The sequence below is a fragment of the Schistocerca americana genome, chromosome 5 (assembly GCF_021461395.2).
Source record: "Schistocerca americana isolate TAMUIC-IGC-003095 chromosome 5, iqSchAmer2.1, whole genome shotgun sequence".
Taxonomy (NCBI): Eukaryota; Metazoa; Arthropoda; class Insecta; order Orthoptera; family Acrididae; genus Schistocerca; species Schistocerca americana.
In genome coordinates this window covers 38431621-38455113 of record NC_060123.1, presented here as the reverse complement: position 1 = coordinate 38455113, position 23493 = coordinate 38431621, and the positions used below count along the sequence as shown (strand labels likewise).

The following is a 23493-nucleotide window of genomic DNA, read 5'->3' as shown; positions in this document are numbered from 1 at the left end:
GCTTCTGCTATGATTCTTGAAGTGGTGTACACACTGTGAAATATTATGATCATTCACACTCCGTAATCGTACTTAATTACTGAGAGTTATTCGAACTAAGTCTGTTAGAGGTCAGGTATGCATTTCTTTTATTTAATGATGGACAAGGAACCAAAATGTATCTTATAATTTATAATGAGTAGAAAATTTGGGTCAGATGGATTACACAGAGGTTGTGTGTGGACACTGTGTCTTCGGATTGTATGGGATGCTGAATTGAAGTTGCATTAGGATTTTATCTGTACTTGTTCGAGGAGACTGACTAGAGGAAAGAGTTGTGATGGAAGTGAGATGATATTGGCAATGAGGTTTATATTTATCGATGTATTATTATAGGTATTGAGAGTATATGAAGTTGTTTGTGGACAAGAGGTAAGGTGATATTGGTGCTGAGGTTTACATTTATCGACGTATTATTGAGGTATTATTGAGATTATGTGATGCTGATAATTATTGGAGTTTTGGTGGATAAGAGGTAAAGTAAGTGAGGAGTATATTTTTTTTGTTGGTCTTATGGAACAGGAGGATGAAGATAGCAGACTAGAACATTAAAATAGAAGGAAGATAGTCTATACACACACTTTGTTAAATAACTAAGCAGTATATACTTTTTTTTTGGAGAGAGGAAGTAATTGCATATCGTGGCTCACTGACAGTTGTTCAGCAACAGTACATTTGATCTGGCTTTGCAAACATTGGTCTTGACATGATGACTATGACGTTGACTTAACTATTATTGACTGTTATACATTGCTGCCAGTACTACTTGATACACATGATGAACATCAGATTTTGACAGAATTACATTTACACAGTTAACACTATTCAGTTACACAGTAGTACTTAATGTGGATGAGAGATGAGTGAGTGTGTTCTGTGTGTTTTCCTTTCCTAATCCTACCCACCTATCTCCTAAATATTATTTTAGTGTTGGTAGTGGCTTGCACTGACACCCATGAATATTATAGGTTTACTGGTATTTGTGTATTGTAATAGTTAATAGGACAATTATCTGACATAATTTGTGTGTTTGTTATGATTTGTATGTTACTGTAAAAGCATTTGTATGTGCATTCAAACTATTGTTCATGCCTGAACTGTCTGATTAGTGAAGATAAATATTCTGAACTGTTACCTGCACTTTTCAACATGATGTGTAACATTTAGTCATGTTTAATTTCTGCTGATGAACTGTGTGATCAGTGTTAGTGAATTTTGTCGAACTGCTTCTGCTGAGAGATGTGACTTTTTGCTGTTTGCACCTACTCAATATTGCTGGGTGCCACTGTTAGAACTGTTTCTACTGAAATGATGTTACTTCTTGCTGTCTGCACCTACTCAACATTGCTGGGTGCAACTGATGGACTGTTTTTACTGAAATGAAGTCACTTGTTGGTGTCTGCACCTGCTCAACATTGCTGGATGCCACTAATGGACTGCTTCTACTGAAATGGTATCACTTGTTGGTGTCTGCACCTGCGCTCAACATTGCTGGGTGCAACTGATGAACTGCTTCTGCTGAAATAATGTCACTTGTTGCTGTTTGCACCTGCTCAACATTGCTGGGTGCAACTGATGAACTGTTTCTACTGAAATGAAGTCACTTGTTGCTGTTTGCACCTGCTCAACATTGCTGATGCCACTAATGGACTTCTTCTACTGAAATGATGTCACTTGTTGGTGTCTGCACCTACTCAACATTGCTGGGTGCCTCTGATGGACTGCTTCTACTGAACTAATGTGACTTGTTGCTGTGTGTACCTCTTGAACTTTACTGAGTGCCACTGTTAGAACTGTTTCTACTGAAATGATGTTACTTTTTGCTGTCTGCACCTACTCAACATTGCTGGGTGCCACAGATGGACTGTTTTTACTGAAATGGTATCACTTGTTGGTGTCTGCACCTGCTCTCAACATTGCTGGGTGCAACTGGTGAACTGCTTTTACTGAAATGAAGTCACTTGTTGGTGTCTGCACATGCTTAACATTACTGGGTGCGACTGATGGATTGCTTCTACTGAAATAATGTCACTTGTTGCTGGGTGTACCTGCTAAACTTTACTGGGTGCAACTGATGGACTGCTTCTACTGAAAAGATGTCACCTGTTAGTGTCTTTTTTTTGTATAAACTAATCATTGAAAGCATTTTATGTGAACATTTGTATAAACTGATTTTTTGTATATTGTGTAAACTATTATGTAAAGTCACATGTATGAAAAGAAGTTGTATTGCTTACTGTATTTCATATATTAGGTTAGTAAAAGGTCAGTGCAAAGCCAAAATTTTAACTAATTATGTGATGTTTAGGTATTAATATTATCTTTATTTTTGTCTGTATTATTGTGGACGAATTTGGTGGTATTTTCACCACCAATGCTGGCAAAAATACCATCAAATTCTGGCCTGTGGAGGAGGGGCATATGAAAGGTGGCTACACTGTGCCACTGCGCCAGAGAGTGCGCCAAAGAGTACTATTAAGCCGCCTCCACAGTGCGTGTTAGGAGATCGTAGAAGTCAGTGCTTGTGAAGAGATCGTAGAGGACAGTTTTGTCGAGAGCTCGTGGTGGTTGTGAAGTTGGAGCAAGATGTTGTAGTAAAGAGTATAGTTCCATGTCTTATGCAGTTATTTGATGGGAGAGATAGCAGATGTTATTGTAATGAGTGCATTTCGTCAATATATATGAAGGTAAAATTTATAATGTTCCTTTATTTTTTTGTGTATCTGAAATAATGTGTCACTACAGGTTCAGTCAACAAAGCATCTGGCTCGTGTTCTTGTATTAGAGTGAATTTTGGTTTTCTTGCGTAATTATAGTTTTTCTAAATTTCTTTTGTCACGTCGGTATAATTGGTATTTAAGAATTCTTGTCTTGTTTGAGAAGAACCGTGCCAGATGTGGACGTTGAGTCACACTCCCACATACAGAACAGTTACTTTTGTGCTTATTGGTTTTGTTGGTTTTTTAGTTGCTGGGGACTTAATTAATTAACTGTGTTTACTGAAATTTTCTTACATTGTTCTCTGCAGTCAGATAGCGTAACAACTCTAGTCAGGGCCAACCGATTACGAGACTTACGTAATCGGACATACTAAAATTAAAAGTATTTTCAAATTTAATTAATTAAGCCCCCATGCAACGTTCACCGGGCATTTGCCATACCCACACCCTGCCATCCGATCGCCACACTGTGTACCGTGATTCGTCACTCCACACAACGTTTTCCCAATGTGTCTTTTGGAATTTACCGGAGTGATGTGTGGCTTATGAGCAGCCACTCGACCATGAAATCAAACTTTTCTCACCTCCCGCCTAACTGCCGTAGTACTTGCAGTGGCTCCTGATACAGTTTGTAATGCCTTTGTGATGGTCTGGATAGATGTCTGTCTATTAGACGGTATGGCCCTCTTCAACTGTCGGCGGTCTCTGTCAGTCAACAGACGAGGTTGGCCTGTCCGCTTTCGTGGCCGGCCGCTGTGGCCGTGCGGTTCTAGGCGCTTCAGTCTGGAACCGCGTGACCGCTATGGTCGCAGATTCGAATCCTGCCTCGGGCATGGATGTGGTGCCATTTCCTTAGGTTAGTTAGGTTTAAGTAGTTCTAAGTCTAGGGGACTGATGACCCCAGATGTTAAATCCCATAGTGCTTAGAGCCATTTGAACCATTCGAACGCTTTTGTGCTGTACGTGTCCCTTAACGATTCCACTTCACTATCACTTCTGGAACAGTGGACCTGTGGATTTTTAGGAGTGCGGAAATCTCCCGTACAGACGTATGACATAAGTGACACCCAATCACCTGACCACGTTAGAAGTCCGTTAGTTCCGCGGAGCGCCCTAGTCTGCTCTCTCACGATAGATAATGACTATTGAGGTCGATGATATGGAGTACCTGACAGTAGGTGGCAGCACAATGCACACTGCGGGAAATGATTTTGCGTTTGGTGCGTAATACACCTCTTGTTGCAGTGTATGAAATTTAGCTAACATGTGGTATTTTTCTTTAGATCTGGGAGGGGATCTCTATCTGTCTCCGATCTCGAGAAAATGGATAATATGTAGTGCGTTCAGTCCCGATATCACGGCCACGAGAATGAAATATTTATAACATCCCTCGTATCTCCTAAACCGTCCGAGACATCAAAACCAGATTCTGGAGAATGATGGCATATATGAGTAATTATACTTTATTTTTATCTTTGTCACTCCAGTGCATTTTTATTATTTTTTTATTATTATTTTTTTAAAGGTTCAAATTGCTCTTAGCATTATGGGACTTAACTTCTGAGGTCATCAGTCCCCTAGAACTTAGAACTACTTAAAGCTAACTAACCTAAGGACATCACACACACATCCATGCCCGAGGCAGGATTCGAACCTGCGACCGTAGCGGTCGCGCGGTTCCAGACTGTAGTGCCTAGAACAGCTCGGCCATTCTGGCCGGAGACTAATTTTTTAAGAGTTATTGACAACAAGTGAAGCAAGAGTTTCCTAGTACGAAAATAAACATGAAATTTCTTCTCTTATGTTACCGCAAACAGACACTATGAGGTTTTTCGTAAGCTATTGTGCTCCCGATTGCCAATTACTTGTTTAATGAGGCACTATGTTTAAGAATTCTGTCGCAATAGCTGCTGTGAGATGAGTTTGTGCAAATTACACTGTGTTTTGCAAAGGACGTAGAGTTAAACCTGTCAACGAGAGAAATGTGGCCGTTACTCATAAATGGCGCTGCTTCTTCAAATGAGAAAAAGTTAACAATTCACACAAAAATAAATTGCCAATTCTGTTGGAATTTTGGTTAAATCCCGTAACCCATCATATATTTGACAATGAAAGGCTTGGATGGAAACTGACCAAAAAAAGGACTTTATTCCTTTTTCTTGATCTGAGTAGGATAATGACTAGCGTTCGCTTCAGGCGGAATGATTGGCACATGCCAGATGCTGGTTACTCACTGCTTGCCAAACTGGCAATGCATGATCCGCGAATAAAATAGTTGTTACTGAGAAAAATAAACAATTGTTTTGTCGCACAACACAATGATCAGTGTATTGTCAGCAGCGGGGTATAATGCGCGCAACAGGAATGCGGAAACCAGCCACGTGTGCTTTGTGAGAGGAAGAGGTCAGTCTTTCGAAAAACATTGTCATGAAAGCAGATCTGCGTTTGTCAGCAATACATTTCAACAAATTAAATATATCAGATAAGCACACATTTCAGGATACTCATACTTTCTTGATAATACTGGCCACTACTTCATTTGTATAGTCTGTTGCATAATTAGTTTATCAATGCTGATAGTGCATATTCAACCACTGAAACGCTTTTTATCGTCACGACGAGCCGATTAAAACGTCGTTGTTCGTGAGGGCTTCTCGACTGTTCCTAGCTTGTAATGGGAATGTGACGTCCACATGTACGTAGTATAATATCTCATATTCTATCCATATACAAATAATGATAGTGAAACTTACGTACTTCATATCTGGGACGCTTTATACTTGGACCACAAAGGTGCTGTACCTGTGGAAACTAAGCATTTTCGACCTTTTGTAACAGATCGTGGAGATACGTCTGCATAACAGGCAGCAAGTACATATCCTTGTTATTTTTTCCTGCCTTGCTTCTAGATCACATGATTTTTTCCTGCCTTGCTTCTAAATCATATGATTTTATAATATCCCATACTTCCTTATTCAGTACCCTCACGCCGGCCGGTGTGGCCGTGCGGTTCTAGGCGCTTCAGTCTGGAACCGCGTGACCACTACGGTCGCAGGTTCGAATCCTGCCTCGTGATGACTGGGTGTTGTGTGATATCCTTAGGTTAGTTAGGTTTAAGTAGTTCTAAGTTCTAGGGGACTGATGACCACAGATGTTAAATCCCATAGTGCTCAGAGCCATTTGAACTACCCTCACGATGAATCGTCTGTCCCTTCTTACGATCTGGAAACATTGTGAAGGCAGAAGGTATAATTCCAGTGGCTAATGGATCACCATTTATTGAGCTGTGCATTGTTCTTGACAAAAGAATAAATAAAACAAAAAAGTATACGCATCTACAGGGTGTTTCAAAAATGACCGGTATATTTGAAACGGCAATAAAATCTAAACGAGCAGCGATAGAAATACACCGTTTGTTGCAATATGCTTGGGACAACAGTACATTTTCAGGCGGACAAACTTTCGAAATTACAGTAGTTACAATTTTCAACAACAGATGGCGCTGCAAGTGATGTGAAAGATATAGAAGACAACGCAGTCTGTGGGTGCGCCATTCTGTACATCGACTTTCTGCTGTAAGCGTGTGCTGTTCACAACGTGCAAGTGTGCTGTAGACAACATGGTTTATTCCTTGGAACAGATGATTTTTCTGGTGTTGGAATTCCACCGCCTAGAACACAGTGTTGTTGCAACAAGACGAAGTTTTCAACGGAGGTTTAATGTAACCAAAGGACCGAAAAGCGATACAATAAAGGATCTGTTTGAAAAATTTGAACGGACTGGGAATGTGACGGATGAACGTGCTGGAAAGGTAGGGCGACCGCGTATGTCAACCACAGAGGGCAACGCGCAGCTAGTGCAGCAGGTGATCCAACAGCGGCCTCGGGTTTCCGTTCGCCGTGTTGCAGCTGCGGTCCAAATGACGCCAATGTCCACGTATCGTCTCATGTGCCAGAGTTTACACCTCTATCCATACAAAATTCAAATGCGGCAACCCCTCAGCGCCGCTACCATTGCTGCACGAGAGACATTCGCTAACGATATAGTGCACAGGATTGATGACGGCGATATGCATGTGGGCAGCATTTGGTTTACTGACGAAGCTTATTTTTACCTGGATGGCTTCGTCAATAAACAGAACTGGCGCATATGGGGAACCGAAAAGCCCCATGTTGCAGTCCCATCGTCCCTGCATCCTCAAAAAGTACTGGTCTGGGCCGCCATTTCTTCCAAAGGAATCATTGGCCCATTTTTCAGATCCGAAACGATTACTGCATCACGCTATCTGGACATTCTTTGTGAATTTGTGGCGGTACAAACTGCCTTAGACGACACTGCGAACACCTCGTGGTTTATGCAAGATGGTGCCCGGCCACATCGCACGGCCTACGTCTTTAATTTCCTGAATGAATATTTCGATGATCGTGTGATTGCTTTGGGCTATCCGAAACATACAGGAGGCGGCGTGGATTGGCCTCCCTATTCGCCAGACATTAACCCCTGTGACTTCTTTGTGTGGGGACACTTGAAAGACCAGGTGTACCGCCAGAATCCAGAAACAATTGAACAGCTGAAGCAGTACATCTCATCTGCATGTGAAGCCATTCCGCCGGACACGTTGTCAAAGGTTTCGGGTAATTTCATTCAGAGACTACGCCATATTATTGCTACGCATGGTGGATATGTGGAAAATATCGTACTATAGAGTTTCCCAGACCGCAGCGCCATCTGTTGTTGAAAATTGTAACAACTGTAATTTCGAAAGTTTGTCCGCCTGAAAATGTACTGTTGTCCCAAGCATATTGCAACAAACGGTGTATTTCTATCGCTGCTCGTTTAGTTTTTATTGCCTTTTAAAATATACCGGTCATTTTTGAAACACCCTGTATGAAGCTGAAACTAATGTACTAATGGGAAGATATGGTGCGCTTAAACGGTGGAAAACGAAAAACGAAACGCTACTCAGTGACACTGCCCATATGCGCCATGTCGAAGTGAGCACGTGGCAGGACTGCCTACCCCTTCCCCTCCGCACCCCTCCCTCAGTACTCGCGTGGTGCGCGGCCCTAGAAACTGTGCCACAACCACAACGCCGCGCAACCTGGTGCAGGCGCCTGTCGGAACTTACGCGGTCGCATGTGAACCTGTGAAGTTACAAAAAAGCGCGCTACGCCGAGCCGCGCCACACGGGCTATCACGTCTCAATTTGCGCCTAGCCTTGCCACGCCAGTATTGTGGGATGGGTGAGGCGGAAAGCAGGAAGGCAGTCCTGCCGTGTGTTCACTCCGGCATGGCGCTTATGGGCAGAGGGAGTATTGCCCATCCGAAAAAAAGGGCCTTTCTGTATATTGATTTTTATGATCACTGACAAGGGAACCTCCCCATCGCACCCCCCCTCAGATTTAGTTATAAGTTGGCACAGTGGATAGGCCTTGAAAAACTGAACACAGATCAATCGAGAAAACAGGAAGGAGTTGTGTGGAACTATGAAAAAAATACGCAAAATATACAAACTGAGTAGTCCATGCGCAAGATAGGCAACATCAAGGATAGTGTGAGATCAGGAGCGCCGTGGTCCCGTGGTTAGCGTGAGTAGCTGCGGAACGAGAGGTCCATGGTTCAAGTCTTCCCTCGAGTGAAAAGTTTACTTTCTTTATTTTCGAAAAGTTCTGTCCGTTCGTTCATTGACATCTCTGTTCACTGTAATAAGTTTAGTGTCTGTGTTTTGCGACCGCACAGCAAAACCGTGCGATTAGTAGACGAAAGGACGTGCCTCTCCAATGGGAACCGAAAACATTTGATCGCAAGGTCATAGGTCAACCGATTCCTCCACAGGAAAACACGTCTGATATATTCCATACGATACTGGTGACGGCATGTGCGTCACATGACAGGAATATGTTGACGACCCACCTAACTTGTACACCTGGCGAATGGGAGAAAAGATTCTTCTACCATGCCCGATTTAGGTTTTCTTGTGGATGTGATAATCACTCCCAAAAAGTGATGAAAACATAAGAGTTTGTCACATAAACTGCAACAAATGAATGCAACAGTTTCACAGTCGCACAGTTTCCCCCGTGCTCTGTCAAAACATATGTTTTTAACGTTTTCAAATTTTTCCGTGTATAGACCGTCAAACCCTGCGTATGTCCAAGCAAATCTGAACATGTCCTGCAATTTTGGAGAGTGAAGTTGATTATGTGTGAGTGCCTGAACTTTGATAATTGTCTGAAAATAAAAAATTAAACTTTACACTCGAGAGAAGACTTGAACCAAGAACATTTCGTTCGACAGCTGCTCACGCTAACCACGGGACCACGGCGCTCCTGAGCTCACATTATCCTTGATGTTGCCTATCTTGCGCATGGACTACTCAGTTTGTATATTTTGCTTATTTATTTCATAGTTCCACACAACTTCTTCCTGTTTTCTCGAGTGATCTGTGTTCAGTTTTTCAAGGCCTATCCACTGTGCCAACTTATAACTAAATCTGAGGAGGGTGCGATGGGGAGGTTCCCTTGTGAGTAGTGTTTTAGCGCTCTATCTCTTTTCATTGGTATATACTAGTTTTCAGTTACGCATATCTGTAAAGTTCTTTTGTGTTGTTTATTCTTTTCTCAAGAACAATGCACAGTTCAGCAACTGGTGAGCCATTAACCACTGGGTTTATATATTCTGCCTCCACAATGTTTTTGATCGTAAGAAGAGACAGACGATTCATCGTGAGGGTAGTGAATAAGGAAGTAAGGAATATTATAAAATCACATGATTTAGAAGGAAGGCAGGAAAGTAAAACAAGGTTATCTACTTGCTGCCCCTGTTATGCAAACGTATCCCTACGATCTGTCGCAAAAAGTCGAAAAGGCATAATTTTCACAGATATGACCCCTTTGTGCTTCTGGTAAAAAGCGTCTAAGATAGAAGTACCGATTCACAGTCATTGCTTGGATATGGATGAAATAAGAGACTCTATACTATGAACATATGGACATCAGATTTCCACTGCAAGCTAGAAACAGTCGAAAAGCAGACACAAATAACTGTTTTAATTGGCTCGCCGTGATGAGAAAAGGCATTTCAATTGTTGCACGCACATTATCAGCATTATTAAATTAGTTATACAACAGTCTACACAAAGGAATAAAATAATCGACCTTATTACGAAAGCAGGAATATCCTGGAAGAGTGTGGTGATTAGCTATACAGGGTGAGTGAGGAGGAAAGGTACATGCTTTGAGACGCGATAGTATTAGTAATTCTGAATAGAAAACTTCATATTGACATATGCCCTATTACGAATGGTTTCCGAGATAGAACACATTTAATATCACTATTCTACGTTCTTCTTTAACAACTCGAAAACCGCACACTCTAACGAAAAAGTACACATTAAACTAAATTAAATTTGCTACAAAAAAGTTCTATCTATTTTTCGTGTAGGACTAACAGTTGGCGCGAAGACAACGCGAGAATATTGAAAATCTCGCGCGACGCTCGTGCGCTGTAGCTTAAGTACTTTCTGTAGGACATATTGAGGTAGTTTTCCGACTTGGTAGACCACTGGAGTCCTGTATCAAAATGTCCTCTATTCTACTGCTGTACGTTGTAAACAATTACTATGAATAATACGGAAAATAAATAGAAATGTACATTAAAAGTTCAAATGGCTCAGATGGCTCTAAGCACTATGGGACTTAACATCTGAGGTCATCAGTCCCCTCGAACTTGTTGTTGTTGTTGTTGTGGTCTTCAGACCTCAGACTAGTTTGATGCAGCTCTCCATGCTACTCTATCCTGTGCAAGCTTCTTCATCTCCCAGTACCTACTGCAACCTACATCCTTCTGAATCTGCTTAGTGTATTCATCTCTTGGTCTCCCTCTACGATTTTTACCCTCCACGCTGCCCTCCAATGCTAAATTTGTGATCCCTTGATGCCTCAAAACATGTCCTACCAACCGATCCCTTCTTCTAGTCAAGTTGTGCCACAAACTTCTCTTCTCCCCAATCTTGTTCAATACCTCCTCATTAGTTACGTGATCTACCCACCTTATCTTCAGCATTCTTCTGTAGCACCACATTTCGAAAGCTTCTATTCTCTTCTTGTCCAAACTGGTTATCGTCCATGTTTCACTTCCATACATGGCTACACTCCATACAAATACTTTCAGAAACGACTTCCTGACAATTAAATCTATACTCGATGTTAACAAATTTCTCTTCTTCAGAAACGATTTCCTTGCCATTGCCAGTCTACATTTTGTATCCTCTCTAGATCGACCATCATCAGTTATTTTACTCCCTAAATAGCAAAACTCCTTTACTACTTTAAGTGTCTCATTACCTAATCTAATCCCCTCAGGGCATCACCCGATTTAATTTGACTACATTCCATTATCCTCGTTTTGCTTTTGTTGATGTTCATCTTATATCCTCCTTTCAAGACACTGTCCATTCCGTTCAACTGCTCTTCCAAGTCCTTTGCTGTCTCTGACAGAATTACAATGTCATCGGCGAACCTCAAAGTTTTTACTTCTTCTCCATGAATTTTAATACCTACTCCTAATTTTTCTTTTGTTTCCTTTACTGCTTGCTCAATATACAGATTGAATAACATCGGGGAGAGGCTACAACCCTGTCTCACTCCTTTCCCAACCACTGCTTCCCTTTCATGCCCCTCGACTCTTATAACTGCCATCTGGTTTCTGTACAAATTATAAATAGCCTTTCGCTCCCTGTATTTTACCCCTGCCACCTTCAGAATTTGAAAGAGAGTATTCCAGTTAACGTTGTCAAAAGATTTCTCTAAGTCTACAAATGCTAGAAACGTAGGTTTGCCTTTTCTTAATCTTTCTTCTAAGATAAGTCGTAAGGTTAGTATTGCCTCACGTGTTCCAACATTTCTACGGAATCCAAACTGATCTTCCCCGAGGTCCGCTTCTACTAGTTTTTCCATTCGTCTGTAAAGAATTCGCGATAGTATTTTGCAGCTGTGACTTATTAAGCTGATAGTTCGGTAATTTTCACATCTGTCAACACCTGCTTTCTTTGGGATTGGAATTATTATATTCTTCTTGAAGTCTGAGGGTATTTCGCCTGTCTCATACATCTTGCTCACCAGATGGTAGAGTTTTGTCATGACTGGCTCTCCCAAGGCCATCAGTAGTTCTAATGGAATGTTTGTAACGCCGGAAATGCATATCCTCCTATTTCCATCTATTGTACTATTATTTTTTTCCTTGTTTTGTTACCTCAAGATATGACATTTCTGTCTCTTTATATATTGTAATTGTTTCACTGTTTGTATATATATATATTTATGCACTTATGTCGATGTATAATTGGTTTGTTTCGTAAATATTATTTGTATTTTTACGCTGGGTCTTGCCTAGGGAAAACTGCTATCGAACGATTACATCGATGGGTCGTGTGAAGACTCAAAGTGTGTAGGATCTTTGGTAGTGTGGTCTCTGCCGCGTGGGGCAGAACAGTGGGAGTGTGGCGGGAGTAGCGAGTGGAGCAGGTGTGTTGTGTGACGCTCCCGCGAGTTGCCGCGCTTTCGGGGTTTGGCAGCATGTAATTGCGCTCGACTTGCGATGATAGTTTCTGACATGGTGTCGCGGACGGGAAACATTAACTAGCGCACATCAAGAGCCCGTTTCGTCTGGTGACCGTGTCGAGAAGAAGGCCCGCCAACATCCAGCTTCTGCAACAGCGACGGCCGACAATGAGTGACTGTCGCCACCTCCTCGATCGACGGCTTCGAACCTTCAATCAACCAACAAGGAAGACTGGAAGCACGTAAAGTTTTAGAACTGTATGGCAGACCTCAGCTTTTAATCTTGTTCCATTTGCCTCGCAAAATTACAGCAACTTAGCATGAACCTTTGTTGCTCATTGTCCCAATTGCATTGCCAAGCAGGGTCCCTTCCTTTTCCGAAATGAACCCGAGTGTCGTTGAAATTCAAACGCCAGCATAATTCCATTTCACTGCTTTAATTTCAAAGTTCAGTTAAAGTCTCAGATTACACAAGCACGAATTAAGAGTGCGAGCTTTGTTACCGTATTTTAGCTTACCTGTGACTGCAGCTCAGCTTGGTACGTACTACATTTTACTATTGTTAATTGTTCAGAATCATTTAATTCAAGTTCAAAGTTAATTCTCTTATTTCTAAATTGCGTAGATTCAAGTAGCTTTTGAAATGATTGTTGAGGTAGTCCAAGACTAACCGTATTTTACTGGATTTCGATGTGCTTCAGAAAGAAAGCTCACTATTAACTTCAGTCACTAAATTAACTTTCGATTTTCCGGTTTTATTAATTCTTTTGCTAAATTAAGTCAGAGTGTAGCGAAATTTATTACTTCTGACAAACTTTCAGTTTTCACACTACACATGTCAACCTTCAGTTGCCACGCTTCTAGTGTTAATTATATGTGTAATAACCTTTCTTTTTCAGTTACTATAGTAATTGTCCTTAGGACTGGCGACCGTGATTTCCCCCAAATCTCAAATACCTAATTACCGCTAGTTAATTGTTAACGTAACGGCTGCACATTTTACCTTCTTTATTAACTTTACCCCTTTTCAAAATTAATTTCCACCAGTTTCATTAGCACTTTTCCTTTCATTTAGATGTAACCCTTTCCTCCCTCTTTACCGACAGGTTAACTTCGGTGACGATTGCTTTTCCAAAACTCCCATTAGGTACACGCGGTTTCATTTTTCACTGTCATTAAGGTCGGTAAGTGAGGGGGAGGTTACACGTGGCGACCTGGTGACAGGACAATCTTCAATTTTGAGGTTGTTCTGGACACGAATTTTGCATTGTGCAAATCTCGTAACGAAGTACTGGTTACGAAATGGTCGATACGTCAGCGAGATTAAGTCGTGGGAGACATCCTAATTATATTTGAGATTTGTCATTTATATTGAAAATTATTAAAATGAGTGAAGGCAACAATTACCAAAATTTGGTAGACTTGGATACGGAACAATCGGTCGAACAGTGGGAAACGCGCACGGCGGTTCCCATTGTTCAGGGACAGGCGGCTAGCATGAAAGACGCGACCGCCGAAACGCAACAAAGAGCAGAAATGGAATTCCAAACTTTAGAAAATGTTTCGGAATCGGAAGCGAAAATCAAATCTGTACCCCTTGATGATGAATACGGGGGAACATGTATAGAGGAACCAGCTACGGAAGTAAAACCGGTAGTCTCCGGGAATTTAACTGATTTATTGAATGCTTTGATTAATGAAATCAAGAGTCAATCGGCAGAAATTATAGCTCTGTCTGCCAAGCAAGAAGCTCAGTCTGAAAAAATTGAACGAAAGCTAGACAATCAGAACAAAGCTATTAATGTTGTTAACAACAATGTTGGAGTTGTTAATACAAAAGTTGATAAAATCAAAGAAGATATTGTTGTAATTAATACCGAAATCGGTAATCTTAAACAGGAAATGATAGGCGTTCAGGCGGAAATTGCGAGCATAAATACTCGTTTTGATTCCGAAATTAGCAGAATCGAGAAAAGTGTAGGAGAAGCAATTGCTCCGATCATCGAGAATAAGGTGACGGAACAAATTCAATTAGTGAAAAAAGAGGATCAACAGAAGGTGGAAACTTTAAAGGCTTTAGTGTCCGAAGTAGACACTAAAGTGAGGGAGCAGGCTAATACCTGCGAAGAGAAAAAGAGGGAAGTGGAAACGCTTGCGACAACCACTTGCCAAGTAATTACGAGAGTGTCGGAATTAGAAAAGAAACTTGACGAAAAACAGAGCTATGTGCCAATCTGTGCACATAGTTCGGAATTGTTGACGAAAGAGGAGCGGTTCGACCCCTTGAAAAAAGGCGGTATACACGCGACGGATTTCATTAAAAATTGTGAAAGAGTTTTACCCAGATCATGGACTAATGAGAGAAAAATTAATGCGGTTATTGATGTTCTGGCTGGTGATGCCAAGCGTTGGGGCTTAAACCTCAACATTACGAACCTGACTTTTGACGAGTTTAAAAATTTGTTTCTGGCTGAATACTGGTCAGAGCAAAAGCAGCAAAGTGTCTGGCGCGAATTTGTCGTATCGAGGCCTTTCGATGCGAATTCGCGCGGTTCGATGAGGGAGTTTTGTGAGGGCTGGATCCGCAAGTTGGAATATTTGCGTGATCGCCGCACGGAATCCGAAATAGTCTGGGAACTCTACAAAAAGCTTCCAGATGATACAAAACGCTACGTAGGAAGCAATTACAGGACAATAAATGATTTCCTGGAAAGAGTGGAGGACGAGGACAATTGGTGCAATAATCGCGACAGTGGCAGAGGCCGTGGTAACAACAACGGGTACCACAGCAACCACAACAACGATAACCACGGGAATAATGCATACCGCAACCATGGCAGCAATAACAATAATGGTTCGGACCGTAATAACAATCGGTACAATGCAAATAATAACAGGAATGACGGAAACCAGTATCATACAAACGTGATACGGGCTGCGCAGAATAGTAATAACGCCAGAGGGTGTGACCAGCCGCCTCAGCAGTATCCGGGGAGCGTATCTGCTGGGACGAGACAGGGAAACCATTAGCCGCGCCGGTGAGGGGCCGACCGGGCGTGGAGAAATTTTGGCGGCCCAATAACAGGAGAAAACCCAGGTGTCGTCGTTATGAAAATTCCGTATGGAATAATCAACGGCGGGAGAGTGTGCCAGTGTTAGGAGAAAGGAGTGCGCCCACAAGTAGTAAATCAGCTGTATACATGGCAGCAGAAAATACATTCACTGTCAGTGAGAACAATTTAAGTAGTGTTCCGGAAATCGATTATAAAGTGGCAGCTGTAATACCCACAGCGGAACTGGAGATTGAGTTTAAGAATGATTCGCAATTGTTGAGAGAAGATCAGATGTCGGATAAAACGTCCGTCATCGAGCGAGGGGATGCAGAGAGGGATGAGGTCTGGTTAAGGCAGTTCGGTCGCTTATACGACGAACTAAGAGATTATAGGGGCCTGTACGGGAGGAGTGTTTATAGGGAGCGCGGGCAGGATTTGCCGCGTCTCGTCCCACAGGAAGATAGTATTTGTGAAGTGATGGAAAGTTCTGGCCCTAACCGGCAGACTTTACCAGAAATAGTTGATGTTAATGGGGAGCACGAGCAAGATTCGTCGTGTTTCGTCCCGCAGGAGTTAGATGTTGAAGTAGTAACGGAAAGTTCTGGCCCTAACCGGCAGACTTTACCGAAAGTTATAGTGGTAGAAGTAGCCGACCCATCCGACGCAAACCTCCAGTTTAAACATTGCGAGAGTATTAAGGAGAAAGATTACGAAAATTTTAGTGATAGCCGGACACGATTGGTAGAAAAGCACATAGATTACAGCGTGTATGAGGTTAGAGCTGACATTATACAGTCAGACGATAGCAGTGTGGGTTGCGCAGATCCAGAGGAAGTAATTTCAGATGCTACTGGGCACATTCCTCCAGGTAGATTGGCAGATGAGATCAATCTGACCAAAGTGGAATCAACGAAGGTGACAATTAGTGAATTGATAGCAAAGCAACACTCACTAGTTGACGAGTTACAGGAAAAGGTTTCGGTATTGGAGGCGAAGCTAGAGACTAAGCCTCAGGACAAACGTGTTGAAATTAAAACTGTATGTGAACAGAGGCTGAAAAAGCCGCCAGATAAACCGGATTTGGGATCAAAGCCGGATGGTTTTTTCTGGAATGACCGGGATATAGACGAGGATTTACTGTGGGAAAATAAAGAAACAGTCGAGGACAAGTGTAGACAGATAGTAGTGTCTGTTAATATGCACGACCTACAACTAAACGTGTTGATTGACACCGGTGCGGAATTGAGTGCTGTATCTGGGAAAATATTTGAGTTACTGAAAGACAGACCTGGCATCGTAGTTATGCCAGTAACAGGAGTGAAAATTATCAGTGCTACTGGGAAGGCCAGTAAACCGGTCATAAAACAGATTTTTGTCAACTTCGAGATATGTGGGGCACGATTTGAACAAGAGTTTGTCGTCGTGCCAGACTTAACTACGGAAGTAATTATCGGGTTAGATTGGCTATTAAAGTACCGTGCAGTGATTAACTGCGAAAGCAAAACGTTGACATGTACGTCCCAAGATAAAGCAATAGTAGTTAGTTTTGACGAGGCAGGAGACGGTGTGCATAGGCAATACCAGCCTATACACATTGTTAACTGGCCGGATGGTATTGACGTAGGTATGAATCTGAACTACTGTAATGTGAAGAATCTCGGCATTGACAATAATGTAGAAAGTGAATTGGAAAGTATTGTAGAAGGTGTGTCAAACGTAACACACGAACAAAGACGAGGCCGACTTTCCCGTACCTACTGCCATCACAACCATAGGGCATGGGGCAAATATGAAGCAGAATTTAAGAGAATTATGAACACCTTGAGACATGAATCTACGGGATTTTCTCCAGAGGAAATCCTGTTGGGTGACAGAAGTAAAAGTTTAGTGGAAGTGATAATCAAATTCCCTCCACGGATTGACATTAGTATTGGTGTGAAAAAAGATCGTTTGCGAGAAGTAACGAAGCTAAAAGCTGATGCTCGCATACGTCGTCATGACGCTAAAGCGCGTTTTGCTAAGTTTGCAATCGGAGACTTAGTACTTGTAAAAGCTCATGAGAAATCGAGCGAGATAGACCATGAAATCTCTAAATTTAAGTTTCTTTATAAAGGACCATATAAAGTCATTGGTATACCTCACACAAATGCTTACGGAATATTGTAGACTTGAAATTGTACCAACCAAGGATTGATTAGTACCACAGATAGGGTAATTTGCACAGTATGTAGATATAGAGTGTAAGATTTAAGGATGTGCCATGTGGCGATGCTTTTGCCTGACCTAGAGGTCATTAAAGAAGTTGTAATTAATAAGTAATTTATGTTGATTAAATGATTTAAGAGTTACTGAATATTAATCAATTTAAAAATCCAAGCTGCTAGTTTAAGTTTTCAGCTGAGTCACAGTAGATTAAGCAATGTAAATATGATTTTGTAACTAGCTGTAAGATTTCATGAATATGTGTTTTACTAGTCATTGCCGATGCACTTAGACGGTGTTTTAAGTTTCAGGCTAGTACATGCGTGTGATGATGGACAGTGTTGAGTTATCCACTGTGACAGTGTTTAAGGGACTCCTTGAGATTACTCGGGAGTGAGTTTTTCCTAAAGAATTCAGTGAAACGGACGTTCTGGAGACGCCGTCATAAGGGCGAGTGAGATCAAGCGTGCCGCACACGCGGGCGCAACAATACTGGCAATGCGAGCCGCTGTCGGCTCTTGTGCCGCTGTTGGCTCTTGTGCCGCTGTCGGCATCCTTTGTACTCGCGAGTACGGAATGTGGAGTTGCTTTTCTTCCCGGACAGCTGATGTGAAAGGATTCTGCTGTCAATATTTATGTTTTATTTTATCTGCTGTATATTATTTTCTTGTTTAGCGTTAATTGGACATGACGAGAATATTAATTATGAAAAGGTTACATAAATATGTGTATTCTATGTAATTAACTATTAGTTTGCGTATTTTGATATACCTGTTTTTTATGACCATGTACTCTGATCAATTTTGCAAATAGTATTCCATTTCTTATAGTGTTACGAATTTTAATGATTTTGGAATAGCTAAACCGTTTTCTATGTTTTCTATGAATTTTGATATGTTGTCAACCTGTTTTATTTTGTGCAAGATGACAGAGTGGAATAAGATTAGGAGTTTCTCCACTCAATTATTATTGTCTCCAAATTGGTTTATGGTTAATTAGACGAATGCTAAATTTTTTTGATGTTTTGAGCATATGCATTTCCGCTGTTTCTTTTTTGGGACATTTTCTGAGTCTGTTTACGTTACACGAACATCCTCAGACAATGTGGGGCACGTGTAACGCCGGAAATGCATATCCTCCTATTTCCATCTATTGTACTATTATTTTTTTCCTTGTTTTGTTACCTCAAGATATGACATTTCTGTCTCTTTGTATATTGTAATTGTTTCACTGTTTGTATATATATATATATATTTATGCACTTATGTCGATGTATAATTGGTTTGTTTCGTAAATATTATTTGTATTTTTACGCTGGGTCTTGCCTAGGGAAAACTGCTATCGAACGATTACATCGATGGGTCGTGTGAAGACTCAAAGTGTGTAGGATCTTTGGTAGTGTGGTCTCTGCCGCGTGGGGCAGAACAGTGGGAGTGTGGCGGGAGTAGCGAGTGGAGCAGGTGTGTTGTGTGACGCTCCCGCGAGTTGCCGCGCTTTCGGGGTTTGGCAGCATGTAATTGCGCTCGACTTGCGATGATAGTTTCTGACATGGTGTCGCGGACGGGAAACATTAACTAGCGCACATCAAGAGCCCGTTTCGTCTGGTGACCGTGTCGAGAAGAAGGCCCGCCAACATCCAGCTTCTGCAACAGCGACGGCCGACAATGAGTGACTGTCGCCACCTCCTCGATCGACGGCTTCGAACCTTCAATCAACCAACAAGGAAGACTGGAAGCACGTAAAGTTTTAGAACTGTATGGCAGACCTCAGCTTTTAATCTTGTTCCATTTGCCTCGCAAAATTACAGCAACTTAGCATGAACCTTTGTTGCTCATTGTCCCAATTGCATTGCCAAGCAGGGTCCCTTCCTTTTCCGAAATGAACCCGAGTGTCGTTGAAATTCAAACGCCAGCATAATTCCATTTCACTGCTTTAATTTCAAAGTTCAGTTAAAGTCTCAGATTACACAAGCACGAATTAAGAGTGCGAGCTTTGTTACCGTATTTTAGCTTACCTGTGACTGCAGCTCAGCTTGGTACGTACTACATTTTACTATTGTTAATTGTTCAGAATCATTTAATTCAAGTTCAAAGTTAATTCTCTTATTTCTAAATTGCGTAGATTCAAGTAGCTTTTGAAATGATTGTTGAGGTAGTCCAAGACTAACCGTATTTTACTGGATTTCGATGTGCTTCAGAAAGAAAGCTCACTATTAACTTCAGTCACTAAATTAACTTTCGATTTTCCGGTTTTATTAATTCTTTTGCTAAATTAAGTCAGAGTGTAGCGAAATTTATTACTTCTGACAAACTTTCAGTTTTCACACTACACATGTCAACCTTCAGTTGCCACGCTTCTAGTGTTAATTATATGTGTAATAACCTTTCTTTTTCAGTTACTATAGTAATTGTCCTTAGGACTGGCGACCGTGATTTCCCCCAAATCTCAAATACCTAATTACCGCTAGTTAATTGTTAACGTAACGGCTGCACATTTTACCTTCTTTATTAACTTTACCCCTTTTCAAAATTAATTTCCACCAGTTTCATTAGCACTTTTCCTTTCATTTAGATGTAACCCTTTCCTCCCTCTTTACCGACAGGTTAACTTCGGTGACGATTGCTTTTCCAAAACTCCCATTAGGTACACGCGGTTTCATTTTTCACTGTCATTAAGGTCGGTAAGTGAGGGGGAGGTTACACGTTGTCTACTCCCGGGGCCTTGTTTCGACTTAGGTTTTTCAGTGCTCTGTCAAACTCTTCACGCAGTATCTTATCTCCCATTTCATCTTCATCTACATCCTCTTCCATTTCCATAATATTGGCCTCAAGTACATCGCCCTTGTATAAACCCTCTATATACTCCTTCCACCTTTCTGCCTTCCCTTCTTTGCTTAGAACTGGGTTTCCATCTGAGCTCTTGATATTCATACAAGTGGTTCTCTTCTCTCCAAAGGTCTTTTTAATTTTCCTGTAGGCAGTGTCTATCTTACCACTAGTGAGACAAGCCTCTACATCCTTACATTTGTCCTCTAGCCATCCCTGCTTAGCCATTTTGCACTTCCTGTCGATCTAATTTTTGAGACGTTTGTATTCCTTTTTGCCTGTTTCATTTACTGAATTTTTATATTTTCTCCTTTCATCAATTAAATTCAATATTTCTTCTGTTACCCAAGGATTTCTATTAGCCCTCGTCTTTTTACCTACTTGATCCTCTGCTGCCTTCACTACTTCATCCCTCAGAGCTACCCATTCTTCTTCTACTGTATTTCTTTCCCCCATTCCTGTCAATTGTTCCCTTATGCTCTCCCTCAAACTCTGTACAACCTCTGGTTCTTTCAGTTTATCCAGGTCCCATCTCCTTAAATTCCCACCTTTTTGCAGTTTCTTCAGTTTCAATCTGCAGTTCATAACCAATATATTGTGGTCAGAATCCACATCTGCCCCTGGAAATGTCTTACAGTTTAAAACCTGGTTCTTAAATCGAACTTAGAACTACTTAAACCTAATTAACCTAAGGACATCACACACATCCATGCCCGAGGCAGGATTCGAACCTGCGACCGTAGTAGCAGCGTGGTTCAGGACTGAAGCGCCTAGAACCACTCGGTCACAACGGCCGGCACATTAAAATTGTTTTATCTCGGAAACCATTCGGAATAGGGCAAATGTCCACATCACGGTTTTTGTTCAGAATCACTAATGCTATCACTGTACTGCTGACAAAGGCAGATCTACTTTCATGACAATGTTTTTCGAACTCCAAATCACAAGGCACACATGGCTAGCTTCCGCATTCCTGTTGCGCGCATTATTCCACGCTGCTGACAATACTCTAACCATTGTGTGGTGCGACCGATCAATAGTTTATTTTTCTCAATAACAACTATTTTATTGGGGAATCACACATTGTCAGTTTGGCAAGCCGTAGGTCAGTAACCGGCATCTGGCATGTGCCTATCATTCCGCCTGAAAGAACGCTCGTCATTATTTTAATACTGCTCAGATCAAGCCGGCCGCGGTGGTCTAGCGGTTCTAAGCGCTCCGTCCGGAACCGCGCGACTGCTACGGTCGCAGGTTCGAATCCTGCCTCGGGCATGGATGTGTGTGATGTCCTTAGGTTAGTTAGGTTTAAGTAGTTCTAAGTTCTAGGGGACTGATGACCACCGATGTTAAGTCCCATAGTGCTCAGTGCCATTTGAACCATTTGCTCAGATCAAGAAAAGGAATAAAGTCCTTTGGTAAGTTTCCATTCCAGCCGTTCAGTGTTAAAACTACGATGGGTTACGGGGATTCTACCAAAATTCCAACACAACTGGCAATTTATTTTTGTGTGAACTGTTAACTTTTTCTCATTTGAAGAAGCATCGCCATTTATGAGTAACTGCCACATTTCTCTTGTTGACATGTTTAACTATACGTCCTTTGTCAAAATACAGTGTAACTTGCACAAACTCATCTCACAACAGCTATTGCGACAGAATTCATAAACAGAGTGCCTCGTTATACAAGTAACTGGCAATCAGACTGCTCAATAGCTTACAAAAAACCTCATAGTGTCGGTTTGCAGTAACATAAGAGAAGAAAGTTCCTGTTTATTTTCGTACTAGGGAACTCTTGTTTCACTTGCTGTCGATAACTCTTAAAAATTACAGTCACTGGAGTGAAAAGCATTAAAAATGAAGTGTAATTACTCATATATTGCCATAGGTAAGAAAGTTCCGTGTGTTTACGAATTGCGAAAATAATCTCCTCCTTGTGTGCTATCATTCGCCAAAATCTCGTTTCGATGTCTCGATCGGTTTAGGAGATACGAGGGTTGTTGTGAATATTTCATTCAGGCGGGCGCTAGATCGGGAATAAGCATGCTGCATAGGATCCATTTTCTCGAGATCGGTGACAGATAGAGACCCCCTAGATCGGAGACAGATAAGAGAACCCCTCCCGAGTCTAAAAAAAAATTTAATATGTTAGCTAAATTTCATACGCAACAATACATTATTAATATGCACGAAACGGAAGATCATAGTGCCCCCTATTTTTGATTGCAAACTTTACGATTTTTGCGTAGCGTCTTACTAAAATGTGTATACCACAATAAGTATGACCATTAGAGAGATGATGGGCGCTTCGCCATGAAGCTGACATATAACGCTACAAGCAAGGTAAAAATGAAATATTTTTACTGAATAGAAATCCCTCCCCCCCCCCCCCCTCTCCCTCCTTCCGCCCCATCACACTCTTCAGCGGCTAATAAACTTTAGAACGAAATAGAATTTTCTTTAAGCTCTATTATTTCTAAAATGACGAAAGATGAATTGTAGTTAGTTTTTGTGTTATATTAAGCCACCGACTAGCGATTCAGTAATACGATTGGTACTGATTGTGTCTAACGAGCTCTATCATATTTGAGTGTTTCTCAGTCACTACAGATCATAAATTATGTTCCCAATCCATTCAGTCCCGTGTTTTTATTTTAACTGTTATCGTAATCAGACATCTATTTCCACATCTATAACTCTTGAACGGCACATTTCTTTTCAGAGCGCGCGCACTTGTGTGCGTGTTTTTTCAATGAATGCCGGCCGCTGTGGCCGAGCGGTTCTAGGCGCTTCAGTCTGGAGCCGCGCGACCGCTACGGTCGCAGGTTTGAATCCTGCCTCGGACGTGGATGTGTGTGATGTCCTTAGGTTAGTTAGGTTTAAGTAGTTCTAACTTCTAGGGGACTGATGACCTCAGATGTTAAGTCCCACAGTGCTCAGAGCCATTTTTTACAATGAATAATGTAGCAGTTCCCAGTGCATCGGGACTGCCACTACATATCCTTCTCGGATAAGAATGCTGATTATCCACTGTGTGGGTGGACACTTGTCACAAAACATGCTTCCTCTGCACTGCTGCTCTCCCTAGCGACAGCTAC

General features: G+C 41.6%; 1 protein-coding gene across 1 annotated transcript in view; it reads left to right on the top strand.

Moving 5' to 3' along the window:
• The window catches only part of LOC124616687, a 207646-nt gene that overhangs the window by 82237 nt on the left and 101916 nt on the right, over positions 1 to 23493 (top strand). The window lies entirely within an intron of this gene.